The following is a 22,976-nucleotide window of genomic DNA, read 5'->3' as shown; positions in this document are numbered from 1 at the left end:
TGATAATATCCAAACTAGTTCATGCAAACAAAAACAAACAAACAAAAACACTTAGTAACAAGAGCTCCTGGAACTTCTTTCACCTGAAAAAGGATCTCTAAGAGAGCCTACAGTAAACACGGTAACTTTAGAAGCATCCCCATTAGAGTCAGGAGCAAAATTAGGCTGCCCCATATCCCCCACAAGTTCAATAAGTACTCCAGGCCCTCACCAATACACTGTGATTAAAAAATATTTAAGAAAAAAATATCACCTTTTATAACTCAGAGTAGGGAAGGATTTCTTTAAAAGACACAGAACTCAAAAATTGTAAGGATGAAGGCTTATAGTAAAGGGACATGAACCAAATTCATCATAAGAGTTGTTGCCTCTGCAAAAACAGGCAGCAAGAGATGAAGGAAAGGATGATAAAAGAATTCAACTTTAAATATTATGTCTTACTTCTTTAAACACATCAAGTGTAAAGTGTGAACTCATAGTCCTTCTGATTGGTGGATGCATGGGTGTTAATTGCATTACCTCCTACTTTTCTGAAAAAAAAATTTTTGTTAAAAAGGACAAACAGTAAAAGTAAATTCCCACAGATAATTAAAAAGGTAAACACTGACTTAAGAGAGATGGCTCCTCTTCTTCAGAAAACCAGTTATCAGAGTTTTGTGTAAACTAATAAGTTATTACAGCTAAAGCCAACATAATAAATGCAATACAGATGTATAAACAAAATGCTATGGGTATGTAGGAGAAAGAAAAAAAGTAAAGCGATACAGTTGATAAATGCTTCATGGGAGAGACTTCATTAAGTGCTGAATCCTCAAAGGTATATTGTATTTGAATATTCAGAAAAGCCCTGATAGGAGAGTGCTCCCAGATAAGGTTTTGTGGGCAAATTGACAAAACTTGCAGCCATTCTGAGAACAGGGAGTATCTTGTCTTCAGCAAAGGGGTGGGAGATGGAGCGGGTTGTGCTGTATGGGTAAAGCGTAGTGGCCTTGAAGCATTTAGGGTAATGTCTGGACTTGGAACTATAGGCCAAGGAGAGCCGTGAAGGGTGTTTGAAGTTTCTGAGGCGGACAGCACGTGGGACACCTGCGGCCATCCCGTACAACACTTGTATCAGCTGCAGGCATCTATAACGTTTTGAATATGTGTTCTGCCTACTTCTAAGTTAAGAGTAGACACTTGAGTCAAGCTGGGCCAATTAATCTTTCTCTCCCGGGAAGGAGGAGGTAGAATCCAGCAAAGTGGATCAGCTGTGAGGCGCTTGAACTGGAAGTGATATGAAGTTGGGCCTGGGGTGGCTGGGTTTGGCTGTGTGGGTCTGCTGAGACAGAGAAAGACACCATACATCCAGAGAGCAGAAAAGACTTGGGAGACCAGAGTACCTGGAGTGATAAGTTCCTGACCCTGGAGAGGTCAGGCTGTGCTTCTAAACTTTGAGTCTAGAAATACCTCTGATTCTGCCTGATAAAGTTGCTTTTTTTTCTAAGTGACCTCCTTGGGGTTTTGTCCCTAACGACGGCCAAAGGAAGTGAGCAGGTTCAGTGTCTTTAGAAGTACAGAGGAGTTCAATAACCAGAAGATGAAATGAATTGGGACAATTACAGGGCCATTTATGACTTTTAAGAGAACTGTTTCAGTAGAGCTCTGGAGCAGACGTCAGACTTGAAGGAGTTAAAGTATGAGTATGAATTATACATAGATTTTTATAGGACTTTGGTAACTAAGGGGAGAAGGAAGTAGAGCTGCCTAGGAGGGAAACAAAGTCAAAGGAAGGCTTCCGTTGCTAACCCTCAGGATGAAACACTTGAGCCTCTGTGTAAACGGAGGGGGGAGAATTATTAAGGAGGACAGAATGGCTGAAGCAGGAAGAACTTTAATGGAGAGTGATGATTCTATACACTGACCCACATTTGTGCAAAACATAAACAGCTGTATCTGCACCCTATGACTTTGTCTCTGAAATCAGCAATGCTGAACTTATGCAACATTCAAGTTTTAAGGGAACAGAGCACTTAGGTAGTTACTGAATTTGCTCCACAAGGAAAAAAATTACATTAATACTATAACAAATAAACCTGTTGTATCACGTGACTGTTGTTGCATAAAGAAACAGCCCAACACTTGGAGACTTATTTGTCATTTCTCATGAGTGTATGGGTTGGCTGGATGGTTCGGCTGCTCTTGGCTCAGCTGGTCTTGCTGGGGTCCCTCATTCCCACTTCTGTGGTCAGCTGGTGGATTGGCTGAGCATTATATGCTCCTTCACACATCTAGGCCCTGAAATGGGACAATTGGGCTCTGTCCCATTCCCCAGCAGGAGCACCTAATTCTCACGGCGATCCCATAGGAGCAAGACAGAAGTAAGAGCACACAGAGTTTCTGAGGTCTAGACTTGGAACTGGCACGCTGTCACTTCATCATATTCTATTGGCCAAAGTAAGTCACAGGGCCTCCCTGATTCAAGCAGTGGGAAATTGTTTCCACCTCATGATGGAAACAAATACAAAGTTACATTGTAAGGGGGCTGGATAAAGGCAGACCACTATAGATCTTCCTCGACTTATGATGGAGTTACATCCCGATAAACCCATCCTATGTTGAAAATACTGCAAGCAGAAAATGCATTTAATACACCGAATCCACTGAACACCACAGCTCAGCCCAGCCTACCTCACAAGGGTTCAGAACACTTATGCTAGTCTACGGTTGAGTAAACTCATCTAACACAATGCCTACTTTATAGTCAAGTATTGAATATCTCACGTAATTTATTGAATGCTGTCCTAACAATGAGAAACAATGGTTGTATGGGTACAGAATGGTTGTCAGTATATTGGTTGTTTACCCTCATAATGGTATGGCAGCCTGGGAGCTTTGCTGCTGCCCAGCGTCACTAAGGAGGCTCTTCAGTAAATTACCAGCCTGGGGAAATATCAAAATTCCAAATTTGAAGTTCAGTTTCTACTGGGCAAGTGTGGCTTTTGCACCATTGTAAAGTTGAAAAATCCTAAGTCAAATTAAAGTCCTGGGCCATCTGTAATTGAAGGCATTAATTTAATTAATCCACCATGTTCACAAAGAAGTGGTTTTTTTCCTGTTTAGATGGAGTAGGGAAGTATCTGAAGGTCAATGAGGGGGTCTTCAAGGATGTCATGAATAGCTGAGAAGTTTAGTACTGAAATAGAAGGCTTAAAATTACTTAACAACTTCCTTATTCTTGTAATTTATGTTGTTGGCTCAACTAGACTAAGTTGGTGAGCTTTGTTCCATTCTGGGGTATAGATAGATAATCATCTTATTTTCTGGGTAATAGTAATAGCTCAGTAATGTAGAGTAATCAACTGTCTTCAATCCAGAAACAAATACACAACATTTAAGTTCAAGGTATTCACTTGGTAACTAAAAGTCTAAAGAAACATTCATCTTTGTTTCCTATGAGGATGGATAAAGTCTTTTTACTTCTTCAAGCAAATGTCACTTCAGTAGTTTTAGGGTGATTCATATTTGTAGATTTGGAAATGAATTTTGTAAGAATTTGCATTGGAGGTATTATAATGAAAAAGAACACATGCATAGTCAGTCCAGAAAAAGTGGATTCTACATTTTTCAATGGATTAATAGATGTTAAGATAATGTACTAAACAAACAAACAAAAAAACCCTGACCTTTTAATTTTGGTTGAAGATTTAATAAAATAGGGAAATTAAGTCTAAAATGGAAATGATTCAAGCATTTTCATTTAGGCAGTTAGTATGGAAGGGATCATAGGTACTTTTGGATTTTTGAGATTGGGTCAAGGAAAAGTTAAAAAAAAAAAGCCATCCTTTCAGAAGGCTGAAAAGAAAAAATAAATGAACATATTATTCTGCAGTAATTACCCTCACAGAAGATGGTTTGTCAATATACGGCTGACGGAGGTTTTAAAGCACCCAAATCCAGTCAAGGATTGGACTGCAAAAGGACACTGGACCTCAACGAATAGCATCATATCCAGCTGACACAGCCTTTGCCATCTTGGCTGAAGACCTCCCTTTATGAGAATGGTTGTATCAGACAGTTGTCATTTGTCGACAGTACCCACTAAGAGCCAGCTTACCCTGCTTTGATTTTATGGTCACTGGCCAATCTTTTAACTAACTTGCCTTCCTTTGTAGACTATAGTGGTGGGAATGTGCTGACCCCAAAACATCGATCTTTTTGGCATGTGTATCTGTCAGTTTCATTGGTATTCTTGTGTTTAGCTGGTTGCCTTAGCCCGATCGCTTCTGGGAGCATTAACAGACTCAGATTTCTGGACCTACGATATTAAGAACTAGACCCAGACCCTAAAGTTGGTGATTTCAAAAGGAAGTACTATGCCATGAGACATATCCTCTGCAGCCAGGTGGCTTCTTCCATGATGGATCAATGGCAGAGGTAGGAATAACCACTGTCTTTCCTGACACCTGCCATGTGTTCTACATACTATCCCACTTGTTATTTCTTAGAAAATGCATGTCTAGTTACCATTATTTGGGGCATATATCTTTTCAAGAAAGTATGAATTGCTACTCTGAATTTTCCATTTTTCTTTTTCCAGATCTCTCACCTTGGAGATGGTATGGTTGTGTCATCAATATCTTTGAAAATGCGATTAAAGGGATTGCTTTCTTGCCTTCTGCAGTTTTCAGGCCTTTCTCCAAATCCTATTAGTTCATTCAGTATGGTTGTAGTGGAAATTGAAGTTTGCCTATTGATGTAAGGATCTTTATCTCATTCAGTTTATACAGATTTTAAATATCATCAGAAATATTGTATAGAAGTTGGATTTTTAAAAATTCACGGGCGTGTACCTGGAAATGGTGTTAGAACAAAGCTATTTTATGATAGCTTTGTTCAACCAAAAAAAGTACAAGTGTAAAAATAAATAGATTTCTATGTAAATTTTAAGTCCTTGATTCAAAATTATATAATGTGCATATTATTTTATTTATGAAGCTTTGTGGTATCATTTAAAGTTAGCTTTAATTCTTCAATATTATTTACACTTCTGTCTGAACCGTATTTACACTTAGACAGAACTCTATATAATTACTTGTATCTCAACTCATTAAGAAAGTTTAAAATTGGATAGTCTGCTTAGGAAATATTGCTTTAACAGAGAAAATATAGTGTGGTGAGAGTAAAATTATTAATGATGGCATTAATATGAAAATAAACTTGAGGATATTAATTATGGATGATAAATGGTGACCAATGAAATGATTTTAGCTGCAACGGACAATTTGTGGAGTAAGCATAGAATGCTGTTAAGATAACCTCTCTTCAATTACACTGAAGTGTATAAAGGAATTTACTCTGTGCTTAACTCCCAAATGGTCCTAAGTATATGCTAGGAAAAAATCATGAATTTTAAAAACACTTCTGTGTCAATGGGCAATCCTGCTATTGATCAAATAATAAAGCAATGCAATTTAGTTCTACTTAAAAAATAATATATATACATATAAAAATAACATATATACAACATCGACAAATAAAACAACCCCTCCCCAATTAGAAAAAAGTAAATAAATTTAGCAAATTTTAAAATGGAGTGTTCCTTAAATAAAGCAAATCACTATCTCAGCCAATGAGGAGGTCTCATTTCCACCCATGAGATAAGCATTACAGAACATTATAGACTCTGTTACATTTTGATGACATGTCTAAAGGGGCTCTTCTGCCACCAGCGATTCCTAACAGGCATCCTTACCTCTCTGGTCAACATTATCTTTCCCACTTAGTTTGTTAGATTCAACTGAATTATAAATAAAAAATGCCGAGTAACCATCAGTGTTCTAAACACCATTGTTCACAAGGGACTGTTGGTAACATTGCAATACTCAACAATGGGGTTATTTCATTTTAATCTGCAGCTGTTCAAATAAAAGGGATTTACAACAACAGCTTTTCAAAAATTCTGTAATAAGTGTACCAATGCTTACACTGTTTATATTTCCATGTAATTTGAATAACAGTATCATTTAAAACAGATGTCAGCTTCTTTGAATATAATCATATGTGGTTGTCAGCACTATGCACCCATAGATTTACATTAAGTAACCCAGGATGAGGTTCTCTGCCCGTGTCACCTGTCTCATTGGTGCATTCTTTCCCTTATTTAAACCTTGCCCATGAAAACAGTGTTTCTGTTTTCATCAAAGCAAGCCAAATACATTCAATAAACTTATTATAATAACTGTTTCCTCAAAAAAGTGAAAACAAGGTGATATAAATTCACTCTATTTGGATTTCAATCCAGCTTTCTTCGATTTTGTATAATATTCACATTGATTTTTCTATGAGGAGGGTGGAACCAGAAGTGCTTTTAACTCTGTCTGTGCTGGGAACATTTTGATGTTTGTATTACTAAGACTTAGGGTCTTTAATGATAGACACTGCTGGGGAGAGACCAGGGTTACACTGCAGTAGTCGAAACACTTGTCCTTTGCCAAAAATGTTGTCTGTGCTCACATAAGTAGCAGGGAGGGGAGATTCTCATCCAGCCTTTGGGTTCTACTCTAATTCCATGCAGTCAGCTGAGCAAGTATGCCAAGATAGTCTCTTGATGTGTGCCTGTTGTCACAGAAATACATCACAACTCTATAAAGTCTTTAGCATAAACATGTTAAATGGGATGAAAAAAGTGCAGAACTTCAATAGATCTGATTTAAATGTTCTCTCTATACTGATGCCTTCTGCTTCCTTCTTTTTCTTTGCCCCAAATCTTTTTCTTAATTGATTAGAGCATAGAACCCAGTTTTCGTGTGTCTACTTGTAAATTTCTATGATCATGGTTCCCAAATCAAAAATTGCATTAGCAAAGGGTTTTATATTTCTCTCTTCATTACCAACACTAAATTATGCTTGTAACCAAAGGACCAGTCTCACCTGAAAAACAAAACAGTTTTAAGTTGTCCATTTATGGTAGTCAACAACAAACCAAAAAATCATTTTGGAAATTATTATTGTTAATCATGTTAAATTACTGCCTGTCTTGCTGGACTCAACAAACTAATACTTACTTTGTACTAACAGCTATTATTTGCACACTAGAATTTTTACACAAGACACCTCCATGAAAGAAAATTACATTTAAAAGTCAGAAAATATGGTCTTCGATTGCCAGCTACTTTTAAATAAAAGCCAAAGCAAATGATTTAATAACTTTCCCTCCAAACCCGCAACAACGCTTTGTGAAAGCCTAACGCTAACCAGTAAGACTGGAAGTTCCATGAGGGCAGGGACTTCTTTTGCTCCTGTTTCCTACTCAGTCTCAAGCAGCTAGAACAGGATCAGTGAACATTTGTTCTTGCCACTTGAAAAGAGTATTCTTTTATTTTGAAATGGTATCCGCGGTCGGGTGTGTAGCAAAGTCGAGAGCGGGAAAGGGGCATCAGAGACGAGGTTGCAAAATCGGAAGGAGCAGAAGGACGGAGAGGATTCCAGAGGCGAGAGAGAACAGTTGGAAGGTGAACCCTCAGAGCTGGGATGAGGCAGGGATGAGCGCCCCGGGACACCACTGCGCGGGTGGGGAGGGGCCAGGCAGGAAGTAGCCAAGATTTGGGGGACTCCTTCCCGGGGAGCAAAAAGGGGAAAGACGTACTCGAAGAGAAAGCCGCAGCCACCTCCCTCCCACGTGAAAGCCCGAGCGGCCGCCCCGCGTCCACTGCGCTCCCGGGGGAGCGGAACCCGGAGCGAGGCAGGTGCGGCGGGAGCATGCGCGCGGGGCCGACAGGGGAGGCTCCCGCGCCCCCACCCCGCGCGTGCACCCTCGCGCCCCTCCCGCCGGGCACCGCGGGGCCAGCGGCGCCGCAGCCTGGGCCGGCCGAGCCTCGCCGCTCCGGCTCGCGCCCCGCCGGCCTGTCGCCGAGTCGGCGTTGCGGGCGGCCCGGCTCTGCTCGGGGTAAGGAGGACGCCGCCGCCCGAGCCGTGTGGTCGGGGCACCGCGTGAGCGCCCACGGCCGCGACCGCCAGGGATGGCCCCGGGCCCCGCGCCCGACCGAGGGGCGTGCGCGTCGCCCGCGGCGAGGCCGGGCTGGGCCAGGGGGCGGTGGCGGTTAGGAGTCGCCTCCGCCTGGTGCTGGTTCTTTCTCTTTCTCTTTCGCCGCCGGGCGCGCGCCGGGCTCCCCGCGCAAGGCGCTGCCCCACTTGTCGCCCACTTCGGACGGGCGTGGCGTGGCCGCACCGTCCCGCTCCCGGCCGCCCGGGCCACCGGGGCCGGGGGTGTCGGCGCGGTTACCTGGGCTGACAGGCGCCCGCTCAGCCCAGGGCCCAGGGACGAGGGGCCGGGGGTGGGGTGGGTGGGGGACTCCAGGCGGTCCCAAGCCTGCCTCAGGCCACCGGGCGCCCGGCGGTGGGCGTTTGGCTTTTGTTTTCTCTCCGGTCGGGCGTCCTCGGTCTCCCCGTTCTCCGCTGACAACTGTCGTGTGTGCCCGGACTTGGCTGCGGCCGAGACCCCCGCGGGCGCTTCCTCACTCCACCCCCTTTTCGTCCCCGGTCCTGCTCCCTAAGTTCTGCCCAGCCTCGGGCTGGAGCGGAGGAAGTGCGCGCTGGGGGACGTCTAGCCAATATGTGGCGGTTTAACCAGCTCTGCCCCCGCCCCCCCTCCCCAAGCCCGGAACTGCGCCGGGGCGCGCTGGCCGAGTCTCCCTCTCCCTCTCCGCGGAGGTGGGCCAGGGGGAGGCTAGCGGACCCGCGTACACCTGGGCCCGCGCCGCAGTTACCTGCGGGATTGGTGTAACAAGCCTTTTCCCCAGGTGGGAGAATTCCAGGGGGTTTGTGCCCTGCCTTTTATATCCTGTAGTCATTGATTAAAGTCCACAGGATGTACCTTATTTTGTATATGCCTTTATCCACTTAGAGGGAGAGTCTTAATCTGTCCATGCCTGGAGGGGGAAACTAAAAGGAAGGTCTGGACATTGTTATTGTTGAGACTCCTGCGTGTGATAGCACCATGGGGTCAGTCTGGTCACTACTACCTTCCTGTTGGGGTGTTTCCATGGCCCACCACTCACGCTTAAGGGTTATTTGGTCACCATGACCAAAGTGGCATTGTCTCCTGGACCCCACTGTCGGAGCTGTTCTAGCAGTTGCTCAGGACAGCCTCCAGTTTCAGTCCTTTTCTTAAATAAGTGTAGTGGGATCTCCTGGTGTTTTCTAGTCCCCTTAACTCAGAAAAGGTTAAAGTGGCAAACAGATGGAGTTTGTTCTTGATGCGTGATACTAGACTTTGAATGCATTTAGCTCCTCGCAAGAGGTTAAACATGCCAACTTCGGTTTCTTCTCATGGTACCCTAGACTCGGGAGAAAGGGTTTTGAGAGAGGAGAGATTTCAGGAGCATCCAAGTAGGTTGGATTCTATTATACCCACATGGGGTGTAACTGTTAAGTAGGAAAGATGAGCTTAAAACTGCTATGCTCTCAGATTGTGAGGTGCATTGGTGAGTTTGTATTGGAGGTAGCCCTTGACTTTGGAATTCTTTATCCAGCGCTTTTTGGGACAATATTGGTCTACCTCTATGATGAGGTCTCAATCTGTTTTCTGAGAAAGGATCTTGGTGGGAGGGTGATCTGGTGAAGACAGAATTAAGAAAAACTAAGGAACTGTCTTAACTTATTACCTTAAGGAGAAGTGTGTTTTCAAGTTCATCGTAAGAATGTTTCATTGCAATACTGTGTGATTTGTATCTTAAATTGCATTTCTAATTCATCTTAACTTTCCTTAAAAAATTTCAATTGTCATTTGCACAATAAACCATTTACTATGTAATTTACTATGTATGTTCATACATTTGTATGACATACCACTAAAAGCTTGAGCTTTTAATGTGTTGGAAGATCAAACTTGCAAACCAAATGTTTGTGAACAAAATGATATGCAGAAACTAATAAATAGGATTTGAGACTAAAACAGTCTAAACTAACATGCTGTTGGTCTAAAACAGATAGTGGTCAGGGGATCTGGCAAGAAGAGGGTCTTGGGGTCTGGAGTGACCAGAAAAGAACACAGAGAGAGTTGGGCTTTGGGCTGAGTCTTCAGGAGTGGTTCTTCCACAGATTGACAAGGCGAAAGCTGAAGAGATTGGCGGCCTAGGAAGGAGAAGGGAGTTTCATGCCTCAAAGGAATGATTATGATTTGTTTAGGACTAAGAGAAATTATTGGCAGTGTCCACACTGGGAAATGTGGTTGTGTGTGCTCTTCCCACCAGCCCCTACCGGCCCAAACTAGGAACCTTTTATTCTTTATGATCCAGTGTAATTCTTCCTCTGCGAAGGAGTCCCCGATTTTCACACTAGACTTCCGTTCTTTGACTTATACTTTTCCTGGTTCACCTGTAAGTGCAGATGTAAAAACAGTTGTTTTTTTTTTTTTTTTTCTGATGGCCCGGGCTTTAGATTTTGCCATTTTCTGTTTATTTATTTTTAAAAATTGAGATATAATTGATATATTAGTTTCAGGTGTATGGCATGATGATTTGATATATGTATAGATTGTGAAATGATTATCACAGTAATTTTAGTTAACATCCATCACCACAGTTACAACTTTTTTTGGTGATGAGAACTTTTAAGATCTGTTGTCTTAGCAACTTTCAGATATACAATACAGTATTATTAACTATCAATGATAGTCATCAAAAACAATTTTATATGTCTTTCACAATTTAGCTTCTGTTTTTAAGTAACACATTTTCTGTAAGGATATGAACAGGTCCTTAGTTCTCTTTTTATTCAGAATATTTTTGCACTGTAGTTCTAGCCTTTTAACTTAAGTGATAATAACCCTTCAGGGCCCAGCATGGTCCTTGACAAGTGGTTAAGTGCATAGTCAACAGATATTTGTAGGGCTGAATAGGGATTCAGTGTGAGCAGGCAGCTGCTGAGGCATGGGGTGATGAAAGCAGCAGTCAGGAACATCATTCTGATGATGAAGGAAGATTTGCAGATGGAAAGCTCTGGAGCTCTTACTGTGAAGAAGAGGGAGACCTGAAGCCACGGGGAGAAGGCTGTATGGGAAGCACCAGGCCACCCAGTCAGACCAAGGAAGCAGCCAGCCTCTCTGCCCCCACCCCATTCCTTCACATGTGTCTTTGGTTCCCCTTCTCTAGAGCTGAAGAAGAGTTTGAAAATCACAATGAGATAAGTGTTCATTGTTCCTATCAACACTTTTAATTTGGAAAGAGTGCTGCTGTTGAAATGGGGAAATCAGCAAGAGAGCCGGGTAGGTGGTTTGGGATCAGGGTGGAGCAGCAGATAAGTTCAGTTTTTTTTTTAAATTAAATTTAATTTAATTTTTTAAAGATTTTATTTATTTAGGGAGAGAGCACAGGGGGAGAGTGAGAGGGAGAAGCAGACTCCCTGCTGAGCAGAGAGTCCGACACGGGACTCGATCCCAGTACCCCAAGATCATCACCCAAGCCGAAGGCAGACGCTTAACCAACCAAGCCACCCAGGCGCCCCTAAGTTCAGTTTTTAAAATACTGAATTGAAAGAGATACTGAAGTGGTGAGTTTGGAGAGAGGAACTCTGATGTTAGGCCAGGAGAAAGCCAGCTAGGAAATAATTCTGCTGGAATGGGGATGACAGTTAAAAGCATGAGACAGGGTGAATAAATTATCACAGTGTGGGGAGAGCAGGTCCAGTGACTGTGGGCTACACCCAGTGATGGTGTCAGTGAGAGATGATGGTCAGAGGGAGGAGGAAAACCAGGCATCACAGGAACAGGGAAGCCAATGGAGGAGGTTCTACAGGAAACTCCGTGTTAAGTCTCATCTGTTTCTGATGAAAAACCGAACTGAAAAGGTATGGTTGAACTTGGCTGGCAAGAGGTGATCTCAGTGGTAAGGCTTCATTCAGTGTGAGCCATTGGTAGTGTTTGCTCTCTGTTTTAAGAATGTAGATGTCCCCCTTTATTTTGAATAGTGTTTTGTAGTTTACAAAGCATTTCTACCTTGTAGTACTGGTAAACATATTTTGAACATAGTTTATTATAGGAACATACCTCCAAGTGAAAACTATTTAGATTCATTAAAAAAACCAATGGACTGTTCACATACTCTTACAGCAAGTAGTATAGATACTATCTTGTATTTCAGCAAAATAAAAGGAAAAACAATGAATTAGAACATACTCGGGAGAAATGGAACTCTACAGTTCATTCACACATGTAATACTATCTTTAGTTTAAACATTTGCACTCCCTTTTCCTTTTAGAATAGTGCCTTAGAAGAATTTATCCCTGTTTTATTTTGCAAATACAAAAAAAGTTTTCCACAGTAGCGATGGAAAAAATGAAACATTTACCCTGATCCCGTCAGTTGCCCCTGCTCTGCTCCCCTGGTCTGTGTGTGCTTTTTGGGGAAGATGTCACTGCAGTAGGGCCCCTAGTCAGCATCACTTGCTGAACTTTTCGTCATTTTGTATTGATTTCAGCTCATGTGTGAAGCGTTCTCTTAATGAAGCTAGCCATTGTAGAGAATGCTTATACATCCTTTCTGAAGATGGGTCTTAAATGATGAAAGTGTGGTCGCTGCCACAATTAATAATTGATTGATAAATTGTTTGGAAAGTATCAGGTGTGGGATGTAGGCAATGGAGCAGAAGTGCATGCATCTTTCTTTGTTGCCGTGACTGGCTAGAGAGAACAACATTTAACTAGAAGGACAGATGGACGGTATAATACTTTCATACACTGTGCTTTGGTGTGTAAGCTATTATGATAGCTTTTAGGATTATGATAGCTTTTTAGATTAAATCGTTGTTGCCCTATTCGCTGTCCTTTTGAGGGAGGGATGAACTAAAGAACTCAAATGGGGGCAAGGCATTTTTGCTAGTATCCACTTTGTGTCAGTTGCATGCTATGTGTATGGGGATGGCTGATACAGACATAACACCTGTCTTCTTGGACTGTATCGTCAAGTGAGGGACAGATGTTAAGTAACCTCCTAAAGAAGTGTATAAGGACAAACTTTCAAGTGTAGTGTGAGAAATTCCAACAGGAGTGCCTAATATGGGTTTGTGGGTCACAAATTTCTCTCTAAGGATGAGTAGCCACTAGCCAGGGGGAAGTGGGGCAAAAAGAAATATCAGGCAGAGGAAAGCACATTTGTGAAGCCCCCCGAGGGGGAAAGAACTCATGCTCTGGAGGATGGGAGAGCAAGGGAGAGGTGCCGACTGGGTGGGAGAGCAGCTAGTGGGGTTGTTGAGGCCAGAGCATGTCGAGGCCCCCTCCTGCCCATGGAGGCCATGCTGAGAATCATGCGTTCTATTTTTCTTGCCATGGGAAGGCTTTGCAGAGTCTGAGCAGAGCGTGGCATGATCTGCTTTATATCCAGTGAGGCCCACTCTGGCTGCCATCTACAGAATATTGTGCACGTGGCGAGAGCAATTAGGATACCATTGCAGGTGTCCTGGTGCTTGGGCCAGGCAGGTAGGGGCAGAGATGGGTAGAAATGGAAGGACTTCAGGAATATTTTGATGGAAGAATTTATAAAATTGCTGATAGATTAAAGGGTAAGGAAAAGTAATCCAAGATTATTCTTCTGATCTTTAGCATGAGAAACTGGGTGAATTTTAACAGATGGGGAAGACTGGTAAGAAGCAGACTTGGCAACTTTGCTTTGACCATTTTTCCAGTGAAAGACCTACTGGATGTAAAGTATTTTTAGGGAGATAACTGGATGTCACTGTGATATGTGTTATTTATTCAGCACTGTGCTGGACACATGGTTTTGGAGTTTAGCAAATGTGGGCTTTCTTTTCCCTCTGTGGCTGTAGGCTTTTTGTATTCTGCTTCGCTCACAGCAGACCTAATGGACCTCCTGAATTTGAATAGCCAGTCTGTCTGCAAATAGGCACACGCATCCAAATAGGTGTAGTCTCAGAGCCTGCCGGCAAGCAGCTTTCCTGGTAACATTTTCACTCCTGACCAAGGAGGTCTAAAATTACTGGATGCACCACATGGACCATTTATTACTCAATTTCCTTCTACCATGGGGTCCCAATACTGGTCCTGTCACTGGGAGACTCTCCAAGGCCCTGAATGTTGTCTGGTCTTGCAACTACAAGCCATTGCTTACCTTTATGGTTCCTTCTCTTGTGAGTACATCAGACTTAAAGATGAGAAATTTTTGAGTGACATTTTAAAAATTGCTTTTGGTCATTATTACTATTGTTGTGATTTTTTTCTAAAGAAAAGCTGCGGAGCAGATGATAGACATGATTCTAGGCCTGTATAAATGGATCCGGGTTAACACTGATGCCAGTTCAAGGCTCAGTTCACAGAGGAGTGTATATTCTGCTCTTACCTTTGATTTTCTAGATCTCGCCATGCACAAGAAACTGGGTGAACTTCAGGAGACGGGGAAGACTGGTGAGAAGCAGACCTGGGAGCTTTGCTGTGACCATTTTTCTAGTGAAAGACCTACTGGGTATAGGCTGTTTTTAGGAAGACAGCCTGATGCAGGTTGTGTTAGGTCTCGTGTATACTGACTTGGCTCTCTTTGGGAAATGGAGTTAAGACCTAAATCTGGGGTCACCAATTTGAACATGGAAAGGGGCTAGCAGGTAAGGGAACTGAATGACACAGACAGATAGAAGAAAATTCACAAAGCGCTCTTGATTTCACTTCTGTTTTCTCAGCTTTGAAAACTGGGCATAGGTACTTGTCTACTCTAGGAAGTTCTTTAAGTACAGGGACAGTGGGAAGTGAGAAAAATCCCCTCTGTGCTGTGGAAACACTAGGGAGAAGTCTTATATGGTCTTGAAGGGGTAACTATTATTTAAAAAAAACAAAAACAAACCAACAACAACAACAGAAAAAAACCTCAGATTGGAAATCTGCATTTTTAAAAATGTGAAACCTTCCTATTTAAAAATACTGGCTCACACCTTTTAGGACACTTCTAAGATAGACGATGTATTTGCAGACCAGATGCAGTTGTGGGCTGCCTTTTTACAACCTCTGACTTGTGGGGTCAGCTCTGTGATTAGCTGATGTACTTCCCATTTAATCATCTTGTCTTTCTTACTTATCATGAATGCTTTTCTTATTTACCAAGAAGGAGAATATCAGAAACTCTGCCAGCTTTTTGGTGCCCTGATTCCTGCCCATTTAAGTCTGCCTTGATGAAATCTGGGCACGAGGAATGGGCCCTGGGCCAGGCCCTGACTCAGTAAGGCACGCACTTGTACAGGGGGCTAGAATTCTCCAAATTTGGGTAGACTTTTTAAAGTTTCAGTCATGTTTCTGTGTAATTTTTTCATACATCTCCATTGTTAAAGTATATCTTTTCCACCAATTGTCTGTTTGTGTAACCTACTGACACTACTTTCTGTGATTGGAAGGGGGCAGGTCTGCTCTCTCTTACGCACTTTTACCCATTTGTACCTGCCTTTCTTGTGGCTGTGAATTTTCCTGCTCCAAGAAGTATCCAGTTCTCCCTGAAAGTGGATCATCCCCATCCTCCCTGTGCTTTCCTCCACAATGTACTATTGTCTGCTCTTTCATTCTGAAGGGTGGAGCCTTACTTTTCTGTGTTTCCCAGGGAACTTTTTGGATTCAGTTCACCACGTCTTTCTAAAACCTAGCAATTTCCTAACACATGTCAGAGACCAGTAAATAAAAGTTGAATGATTTTGAGTCAATTAATGACAGGCTCATTCACGAAAGAAGTTCCACAAAATCGTTAGCATTTTGGGATTCTGTTTGAGTAACTAGCTAAGACTTAGAGTTTGATTGAAAATGTAAGCACTGACCTTTCAGCCACTATTTTATTATTATTATTATGGTCACATATCAAAGGGAATGTAAAAGTTCTTCTCTTTTTGCTTTATGGCAAAGAATATTCTTTAATTCCCTATCATTATACCCTTTAGCCCTGGTGCTAGACATCATCAAGGTGAATTATTACAGATGCCGGGATAGCACTTCCAAATCTATATTTTATGCACTCAATTTCTGAGGATGGTTAGAACAAAGATTTTTTTCTCCTTTCTCTTCTAAAACTGTGAGCTTGCTGTGATTTTATTTCAAGAAGATATGTGGCTGTTTCTCCGGCAGCCAAACACATCAAGTTGGGCTTAGAATAAGAATTGTTAGGGCTAATAGACCAAGAGTTTGAGAAGCCTTGACCAGCACAGGAGAACATCTTTTTGCTCAGTTCACTTGGAAAAATCCAAAGCTTATAGGTGATTTTCAAGTTGATGGACTTCTGCATAGGACCACGAGTGTATTTCATTTGTTTTGTTAATTGAAGGTGACAGATATTTGGTACTTTTTAGAAAGATAATAGGTAAGTTACATTGCTGGATTCTGCACCCCATGTAAATTAGCAGCTGTCAGTTGGCTGTGGAGACCCTGCGTGCAGTCCAGACGTGTCCTCACTTCAGGCTGCCACCTTTGTGTTTTGTGTGGTTGAAGATGCTCGGCCATTTTACTGCAGTCCGTCATTAGTAATCGTTAGGGCCACTGTATTCTTCTGCTGTGAGGACAAGGAGAATACCATTGGCAGTCTTTGCAGAGCTGGCTGGCATCTGTGGCCACAACAAACGATTCCCATTGCTGGGGGTAAATGGTGAAGAAAAGGAAGCTGTGGAGGGCACAGTTACGCAGTAATCACCAGTGCAGTGCACAGAGTGTAAGGCTAGTACGCATGGTTTTAAATTAGGCTTGTGTCCAAAGAAGTTGTCTTTCAAGTTTTTAGAAGTTTCAGCTCAGAGTAGCTGTAGCTTTATCATAAGATGTTTCTGCTGTTCCACATTTAACAATTTAGATTCAGCATTTTTTTTTTTTTAATTTTAGGGGGTTTGGAAGTAGTCTAATTCAGATTTTTCTCAGTCCCTACTACGAGCAGATGCCTTTCCTGTCCTGAGGTGGCTGTCCAGCGCACCGCGGGGTGCATAGCAGCAGCGTCCCTGGCCTCTACCTGCCACGTGTCGGTAGCACCTCCTCCCACTTAGTTGTGACAACCGGATATGTCTTGTGACATTTCCAAAGGTCCCCCGAGGAGAGGACAGAGAGGGCAGAATCACCCCCGGCTGAGAACCACTTATCCAGTTCAGCCTGTTTTGTAGATGACAAGTCAGAGGTCCAGTTGTATTAAGCAGCGTGCCCAAGGTCAAAAGTCACTATGTGAGAACGTGAATTAAAAAACAAATGATCTAACTCGAAGGGACTTCTTATCAATTCAAAACTCATTTTTCTCTTGTAAAAAACTTGTTCTTATGACGGTCCCTGTTGATTCTGTCTCGCCACGACTAGCCAAATACAGCTGCCACCTCTGTTAATCACACTGGGGCAAAGACATAAATTATTAGTAGTCCTTCAGAATCTAAAACAGGTTGTAAAGTAATTGAAATTTTACCACATGGTTACGTAATGTATAAAATCACTAGGTTTTGAGCTCTGTCTTCTTCTGGCTTTATGTTCTTTACCCACTGCATAAATTTCTGGTAATAACAAGGATAAAAAATCTTGTCACTTAAATTTCTAATCCAAGCCCCTTATTGCAGAGAGGCAAACATGAAAGCCCAGTGAAAGGCCCGATTTACTCAGGTTCATCCTCCTGAGTAATGGCCGAGTTGGAAACTGGACTTGGCCTTCCTGAGCTCAGGCTGTTTGCTATTATAGCAAAACTTTTGTTTTCATAGCCAGGCTTTGCAGTAAAGTTGTGTTCAGTAGCTTGGCAAATCTTATTCTGGAGTAATAATTAATCCTTTCTGTGCTTGCACGGTTGGGAATTATGAAGCCAGTAATAGAAATATCTGCTAAGTAAGAGGACCCCTCATTCATTCCATAAATGTTTATTCAGTGTCTGCTTTGGCCAAGGATGTGCTAGGCTGCAGAATGTAAGGGACACGAGAAGGACTCAGATGTTAAGATACTGGTCCTGCCCCCAGGAAACTCACAAGCAGAGACCCATTCAAATCCGAGGCTTCTCTGTATCACATGAGAGAAGATGCACTGATTTATTCATGTATTTATTCATTTAACTGCATTTCTGAGTACTTGCTGCATGCCAGGCCAATGCCTGGCACTGGGTGCTCTGTCCTTTTAGTCTAGGATATGCCCAGCATAAGACTGAGAGGGGACGGTGTCTGCTGATGAGTGGGCCCTCAGGCTCTACAAGAGAGGCAGGAAAAATCTCAGTGCCTATGCTGACAAGGGAGTGACCTCACTTCTAAAAGTTAGAGTGAGAATATCTTTGTCAGGTCCATAGCTGACAAGCATTATTGTTCTACTCCACAGATGGTGCATAGAAGCTGACTGTGGAAGGTCACACAGTGGCAGGGCTGAGTTACCTTCCTGCCAGTTCTAGTCATTGTCAGCTAGATCACATAGCACTCCCTCCAGAGACCAGGTGTAACAGAAGGAAGAAAAAGTCCAAGGTTTTAATCAACCCCTTGTAGGGATGACTGATGTCTTCAGGGTTGTGTTATTTCTGTATTGTTTTTTTGGCTACTGTTGGCATATGGCACAAAACAAGAAAGAGTTCAGTTTTTGGAAATTGAAAAATCTCCTCATCTTTGAATGTTCTCATTGAACGTTATATCACAAGCGAAGATAATAAATTGGCCAATATATACACTTCTGCATGAGCATTACAAAAGTTCTCCACGTTTTTCCCAGGCTAAGTCACTAAAAAAGCCAAAGCCAAAAATGAAAAAAAAAGTAGTTTATAAATTATTTTGAAAGATGATTTAATTCACTCACCTTCTTTAAATTATTCTGATTTTTACCTAATCCACTTCAAAGTTTCCATAATGAATATTCTTATGACTAAACAGAGGCACAGGTCCCTTTTATATACCTACTTAAGATCACACTTTCTTACAGGCAATGAGGGTCTTTCTTCTGAGACTAACAGTGAGGAAATGATTATTTATTTATTTATTTTTAAACTGTTTATTTATTTATTTGAGAGAGAGAGAGAGAGAGAGAGAGAGAGAGACAGCATGCACAGCAGGGAAGTACTGAGGGAGAGAATACCAAACAGACTCCCTACTGAGCACGGAGTCCAATTGGGGGCCCATTCTTAGGACCCTGAGATCATGACCTGAGCTGAAATCAAGAGTTAGATGCCAACCAACTGAGCCACCCAGGCGACTCAAAAGTGACAAGATCTTTAAAGAGGGAAAAATCAAGTTGAGTTTTTTTTTTAATTTCTTTCTGTTCCCAGAGTTTGCACTCACTCCCACTCCTGGCCAGGCATAAAATAAAAGCTTAAGTGAATGGCTGAGGCTGTACCTTTCACCAGTATTCCTTTTTCCCTTGTTTGTTGAACTTGATAGAGGAAGAACCAAGGTTTATGAATGTTTTGGGGTCAGGGGTTTCAAATTTACCAACCCTTTGATAACATATATTTGTAACATTCCTCTTAGTATGTTGAAATGAAATTATTAGGTAAATAATTTACCTGCACATACTTTCAAAAAAGTCAATATAATGTCCTTACATAATAAAATGGGAGAAATAAATGGAAGGTAATTTGTAATTAAATGATATGCCAAATGTTTGAACATGATTAGTCTAGAAAATAAAATGAAGTACTTGGATGGCTTGTATTATATGTAAATTCACCAATAAAAATGCTGACGGTTGTGAGGGGGCACGTGGCACAGTCAGTTAAGCCTCCAGCTCTTGGTTACAGCTCAGGTTGTGATCTCTGGGTCCTGAAATTGAGCCCTGTGTTGGGCTCTACGCTCAGCGGGGAGTCTGCTTGAGATTCTCTCTCCCTCTTCCCTGCCCCTCCCTGCTGCACTCTCTCTCTTTCATATAAATCTTTAAAAAAATGCTGACGTGGGGATTGTACAGGGAAGGGGAGTCTTTGAGCCACACTGTGCTTAAGAGCATCATCTTCTGAAATGGCGAAAATATTTGCCAAAGTTCTGCTTGAAACAAAATAAAACCTTTCCTCAATTTACACAGAGTTGCGTTCCTGGAAAGGCAGGACATATTAAAACCATTGCAACAAATACTTTCTGAATATATGATTATGCTCTATGTTTAGAGAAACATAAGTAGGTTTTGCATATATGTGAATGTCAAGGGAGAGATTCTCACCTTTTAAAAGTGAGTGCTTTTGCAGTTCTTTCTTTTTCTTTTTCTTTTTCTTTCTCTTTCTCTTTTCTTTTCTTTTCTTTTCTTTTCTTTTCTTTTCTTTTCTTTTCTTTTCTTTTCTTTCTTTCTTTCTTTCTTTCTTTCTTTCTTTCTTTCTTCTTGGAATTGAGAAAGGAAATTAGTTTTAGTATATGAGGTTTACCTGTGTGTGGTTAGGCTCTAAGAGTCCTATATGCAAACTGTTTGTTCTACTCATTTGTACCTTATCTACATTTTATAAGCTGCCTTCTTGCCCATGCAGTCGTTGCTCTGGGTATGTTTTGAGGTTTGGGGGAGGAGGGGGTGGGGTTAGAGTCCAGCATATTTCTCACAGTTTGAATATGATGTAAGAAGCCACAACAGGGACTTAAATCTCTACGAAGTAATATTTTAATGGTGTTTGACATCTAGTCAAAATTCTGAGAATGAAATATAATATATAAAATGATTATACAGTGATATCTATAAATAGTGCTTGTAAGGATCCAAAGTTAATATGTACCATGTACTCATATACACTGAAACACCTCCACACTCATGCTCACATTGGATGATTTTGGGCTTACTGGTTTTTTTCTTTTTTTATGGGGGGTAATTGTTGATTTGGTGATCTCTCCTGTCCACGAGACATATAAAGGCATATTCCACCTACATTCAGTTTGCTCTCCACTGTATAATTAGAATCAGATATAGTGTAAGATTGTATTGAAAGGGTGGTGCATGTGATCTTATGAGGTCTTTTTCTAATGATAACAAACTAGAGGTGAGAGCAGGCTAACTCATCTGGTAATCTACAAATTAAAATTGTGTCTTGGTCTGACAGTGCAAATGGGGGCACATTGTAAGTATTAGCTTCTGACACTCAACAGCGAGGACGAGGACAGCGTGGGAATCTGAGGGGGTGGCTTTGTGGGTTTGGCCTCTTTCACTGTCTGCACTGAGGATACTGTTCAAAGCCTATTACCTCTCTGAACCTGTCTGTTCTCAGGAGATGAGTATTGATTTTGGGGGTGAGCATTAAGCCATTTTCTTGATTATTGCCTGTATGTGCAGAGCTTTTGTTGAGCTTCCCAAGTAGTTCACAAAAATCAGACCCACAGGTTTTATAGTCAGGCTTCTTTGATATCATCTCTGGCCTTTCTTTCTTTCCTTTTTTTTTTTTTTTTTCTTTGCCTCTTGTTTTACTCTATATCTAGAGGCCAAGAGTAGAAACACCCGGGCAGCATGCATCCAATGGTTTGTCAATTAATATGGATTTACAGCTAGACCAGATGTATAGGAGGCAGACAAAATTGTCATAATAAATTGTTTAAGATTCACTGAGTTTTGGAAGGTTTATGATAGTTTAAGTTTTGGTAGACAATGTGAAAGAATGTGAAAGGTCATGAGGCAGAACATCTTAGGTTAATTTCTCCCCACATTTATTTTTAGCATGACATAAGGTGTCTTTTAAAAGTTTGTTTTGTATTTCTGTACCTTTTTACACTTTTAGAATATATCTATATGAATTTCACTTATTACTGTTTTTAAACGTGTGCTGATATTACTACATAGTGATTTCTCAAGGTCTAGTTATTAGTGGCAGTACACTCCTAGGCAAAGTATTTAAGATCCCTGTCTTTGTCTGTATTTAAAAAATTTTGTTCATTTATTTAAAAGATTTTATTTGAGAGAGAGAGAGAGAGAGAGAGAGAGAGAAAGTGGGAAGAGGGACAGAGGGAGAAGCAGACTCCCTGCTGAGCAGGGAGCCCATTGCGTGACTCGATCCCAGGACCCTGGGATCATGACCTGAGCCAAAGGCAGATGCTTAACCGACTGAGCCACCCAGGCGTTCCTAAAAATTTTTAACTGAATAAAAACATTGTTTTGCAGGGCATCAGCTACTCAGAATTTCTGTAATAGAAGTAATGGTTTTATGATGAAACTAAAATGATTAGTATCCTGAATATCTCAATGTGTCATATAAAGAAAATTTGTATGAAAAGTCTTAAGATAGGTTGAATAAAATTTACTCTGTTAATTTCCCATTAGCTCTGTGACCTAAGAGAGTTAGAATATGTTACTTCCTAAGATGTAAGTATAGCGGAACTTGATGTTCTGCTAGCTTTTGAGAAGATGGCAGCTGCTGTGCTTTCTTTGCTGAATTATATTCAGTCAGTTGAGATAAAAATGAATTGGAAATAAATGGTTATGGCTGAGGATTAATGTGCAGTAAAAAACCCCTTAGAACAAAGCCGCTTATACAGTTAGGTGGCACTGTTTCCTTTTTCTTTTGAAAGATTTGACTAAGTGTAATTAAAATATAAAGAGGTTTCATGTGTCCTTCTTTAGATCTAGCCAGATTAAAAACAAATAGGAAAAGTAAATTAGAAACCAGTTTGAGGTGAAGATCCAGCCCCCATCTGTTATTGAAATGTATCTTCCAACCCGTAGTCAGAAAGCAAAGGGTTTTTCAGGGCTGCTGAGCAAACTTTGGGGTGCTGTCTAGGGTTGCTCAGGGCAGTCTTTAAGGGCCACGTGAGCCACTTAAGGAGGTGAGGTGGCCCTGGGTTTAAGACAGGCGGGAGTCGTGGGCTCGCCGGGCACTGGTGCCCTTGGGGAGTTTGAGTTCTTTCTTGCCAGGCCTGATGTTTTATTTGCTTGTTTGTTTGTTTCAAAGTCAGAAATCTGGTGATGTGAAATGTGTGTGTAATTTCCATTCTATTGTAGAACCATCTCTCCCTTTTCTGGCCTCCAAACTCCTAACACCTGGGGTCTGAAGCAGAGGTTCCTAGCTTTGGGGCTGTTTATATATCAGTGAAACTATATGTTAGCTTAAGAGAGTTGCTGATTTTTTATTTTTCACAAAGAGACA

The 22,976-nt window shown here is 41.6% G+C and overlaps 1 protein-coding gene across 3 annotated transcripts in view; it reads left to right on the top strand.

Annotated features, from left to right (window-relative positions):
• Positions 1 to 7,422: 7,422 nt before the first annotated feature.
• L3MBTL4 (L3MBTL histone methyl-lysine binding protein 4) overlaps positions 7,423 to 22,976 on the top strand; it is a 416,563-nt gene continuing 401,009 nt past the window's right edge. Inside the window, exon 1 of one of the 3 annotated variants that reach the window (XM_087869962.1) lies at positions 7,423 to 7,493. The gene's annotated coding sequence lies outside the window, so the exon portion shown is untranslated. Of the gene's footprint in view, positions 7,494 to 7,660; positions 7,928 to 22,976 lie in introns of those variants that run through there. The other 2 variants (XM_087869961.1, XM_045781801.2) reach the window with 2 other exon arrangements.

Source organism: Ursus americanus, chromosome 19 (assembly GCF_024610735.1).
Source record: "Ursus americanus isolate L20-20 chromosome 19, mUrsAme1.1.p, whole genome shotgun sequence".
Classification (NCBI taxonomy): Eukaryota; Metazoa; Chordata; class Mammalia; order Carnivora; family Ursidae; genus Ursus; species Ursus americanus.
This window is presented reverse-complemented; position numbering and strand designations above follow the sequence as displayed.